Source organism: Cupressus sempervirens, chromosome 3 (assembly GCF_028749045.1).
Source record: "Cupressus sempervirens isolate cs-2001-9-10 chromosome 3, ASM2874904v1, whole genome shotgun sequence".
Classification (NCBI taxonomy): Eukaryota; Viridiplantae; Streptophyta; class Pinopsida; order Cupressales; family Cupressaceae; genus Cupressus; species Cupressus sempervirens.
Window position 1 is genome coordinate 680,396,772 of NC_143120.1, and position 3,697 is coordinate 680,400,468.

Below are 3,697 nucleotides of genomic sequence, written 5' to 3' on the forward strand. Positions count from 1 at the left end.
TGAATGAAAACTAGATTAGGAGACTGAGACTCAATTAATCTACGAACAACCTTTTGTTTGGGGATGCTGTTCAACCCCCTTACATTCCAAGATAACAAAATCATTTATGGGGCTGGGAGAAGTGAGCATCAATGGGCCGTACTGACCCAGACTCCACCAAATTTTCACCCATTATCTTCACTTTCTCTTGATCAGTCTTCCTACCACTTTTTATTGGTTTATTTAAAGGCCCCTTTTTGAAGGGCTTCTATTGAATTCCCAAAGCAAGAGAAGCCTTCTTAGCCAGATCAGATGCCCCTTTAGGCTTGTGAGGTACATTGGACACCCCTGCTAGTCCATGTGGACCCTAATTTCCACAAAGATCCCCAATATTCTGAACAAGAGGAGATCCATAAGTAACTAATTGCTCAGCCTGTAGATCCCCTATACCAAGAGGCTGATCCTCTATCTGCATATCTCCCTCGAGATTCTCTTGCTGAATGAAGATTTCCTGGGAGAGCTCAACTGGGATACCTTCCTCTTGGTCCATGTTCTCAAGAGCATCAAACCTATTAAAAGTATCATCGGTCCGCCTTTTTGTCTAGGTTCTCCTCTTTCCTTTACCCTTGTTGCGAGATTTAACCTGAGTAAATCCCTCACTGTCAACAGGTCCATTAGAAGCTTTAGCCTTTCCTTTGTCCTCCCTAGAAGGGACAGGAGCATCCAGGGAAGGATTCTTATATCTGGGGCATCAGTGTAGTAGGTGTCCATACTCATGGCAGATTCTGCATCTGAATGGGAGGGTTTCGTAATCCAACTATTGGATCTAGGAAACAACGCCCATACAAATCTCTATAGAATCTAGCAATGGATTATTCAAATCAACTTCAACACAAATACGAGCAAAAGAGATTACCTTTTGATCTTGCGTCTGTGTAGAAGATCTGACAGGTTTTCTGAGAAGCATCAAAATTGAGTGAAGAATATCCTCCCTCCAAAATTCCAATGGAATTCTTGGCAGGCGAATCCAGACCGGCACCCGAGAGGGGATCTCCTCTATAGAATTAAAGCCCAAGTGCCATGGTTTGATAAATAGCCCCACTTGGTCAAAAAAATAAGGGCCGCCTTCGAATACCTTGTTCCTATCCAACATGCAAGAGAATATAAACATAAAGTAGTTATTAGCTGCTAATAGGATCTCTATATCTCCTTCTGAACTCCACACCCGACGGGCCCAAGAATCCAACATCGGCAATGAAAGGCGGAGGCCCAAAAATTTGCATATGAGAGCATGATTATTCCAGTACTCTACATCCTCCACAATCTGTTCAGGTTGAATTACAAGAATAGGATGAACTTTGACTTTCTGTAGACACCCATTAATTTTTTGAAGACGAAGCAGTTCATTAGAGGAGGACTCTCCATCGTTCAATTGGAATTTACCCTTCTTATCTTTGCTACTGTCATGCATCCCTGAACCAAGTTCTCCCATCACCAAATCTACACTCGAAGGCTAAGGAAAGGCGACCCCTAGATCCCCCATTCACTCGAGCCTGGGCCTAGCACTCTAGCCAAGGAAAAGAAGGGGAAAATGCCCCTCAATCCCCCATTGCTGTGAGCTCGTACTCACCACACAGCAGGAGAGAGTCAAGCCCAACACAAGGCCCAAACCCGCTGGCGAGAGGAGCAAAAACCCTGCACACTAGCAAAAAGAATGCCCGCACACACACTAACCTTCCCACTGTTCCAGAGCTAGCAGAGAGAAGCTAGGGCATGACTACCCTAGCTCTGCAAAAAATTGCAGACGCCCAACACCATCGTCCCAAAAAAACTCCAATTATCCTCATATATTCGCATCTTATTATAGCAACAAATGTAAATTTATTGAAGCATCAAGGAAGACCAAAAGTAAAATAACTTTTTACTATTGCTAATGTTGATCATGAAGTCCTTTTGGAGACCCTAAAACAGAGAGAGGACCCTATAGGAATACTCGACTAGGTATATATACTTCTTATGTTATTTTCTTCATATGAATTGATGATTATCTTGTTTAATACAATAAGTTACTAATTATTTTATGATATTAGAATGTAGGTACATGATGAAGAGTTGGAGGAGGGTGGTATTGGGGAGAATTTCTAAAATTTATGATGTATTATGATGTAAAATATGTACTTTTTTTGTATATGGTTTTTGTATTTTGGTAGGTTCTTTGTAAGGAATTATAAGAGGAAGATATTGAACAAGTTCTTGCAAATCATATTTGCATGTGATACAAGGCTATAAGTGTAGACACCTAAATTTGATTACACCGCTTTGGTAATCCTATTTAGTTATTTCTAAAGGCATCATTAATTAAATTTTTATTTAATTAATCCTTTGCCATCCCCTAGCTGATTAATTTAATTAATCATCTATAGTCCTAATTGATAAATCAAATAACCTATTATTTATCAATTAAATCCTATTCTTCTATCTAATTCCAAAATCCGCATTTATCAAATAAAGCTATTTGATAAATAAAACCCTCAAATCTAATAAACCCCTAACTTATCCCTAAACCCTCTTTTTAGCATAATCCACCCCATCCACCCATACTAACCAAGCTTAGCCACTAACTCACCCACCCTCATGAATGCCATCCACTTGCAAATCTCTAACATCCCTAATCTAATCCTAAACCCAAGCCTAATCCACCCCCTAATGTTGTCACATTCCTTAAGCAAGCTTAAGACTTTCCTAAGCCAAGGAAAGTCAACAATCTCAACTCCCCTCCAAAATATACCAACCACCAAGCCTTCAATGCTCTTACAAAAGCCATAAAGACTCTTACAAGCTCTTACAAGCCATAATGAAGGGTCTTTATGAAGATATTATCCCTTGAGCCTCCTTTGTTGACTCATCCTTCCCCTTTCCTCCATCCACTCACCTTATGACATGTGTCACTCCCTGATTGGTGCTAAACAAGCACAATCCATGTGCTCCCTTTTGAGTGCATCCTAGCCCTCCTTAAGCTTTCATATTTCCTTCCATCTTAACCCTCCATCCCTCAAGCCTTTAGCCTATAAATTGAATCCCCTCCCAAGCCATTTCATCACAACCTTTTGAGCTAAAGTTATAATGCTAGTTTGAGAACCAAAAGCCATCAACCATACCCTTATAATGCCAAATTGAGAGCTCTCAAGCTACCAATTTTCCATTTCCATCTCCATTGAAGCTATTTTGAGAAGCATTGAGCATACATACCAATCTTTTACTTAGACTCATCCCTAAATCAAGTGACCATCCTCATTGGGAGATTTAGTGTGAGTGTTGGAAAATGTAATTGTTTGCCACCATAGGCTACCAAACATGGCAGACTACCCACCTCCCACTTAGTCTTTCACTAAAATTTTGACTACACTAGCAGTCTCCACCACTACTTCAGTCCACTCTATCTCCAATATGTTGACAACTCACTCTTCCACATGCTCTATGTACTCCAACGCACTTAGCACTCATAGGAGATAAGTCTATAGGTTGTCATCCATTATTGGCTGCTCATATCCCACAATAGTTTTTCATGTTAACATTACTTATTGTGTGATATTTTTTTTAATGTTTTAAGCTTTTTCCAAGACCTCTTTAAATAGAGGCTCTTTGTAATTTTTTCAATAATGGAATAAGAAGACTACTTTCTTCTCTGTGTATATTTTTTCTTCTTCTCTATTTTTGC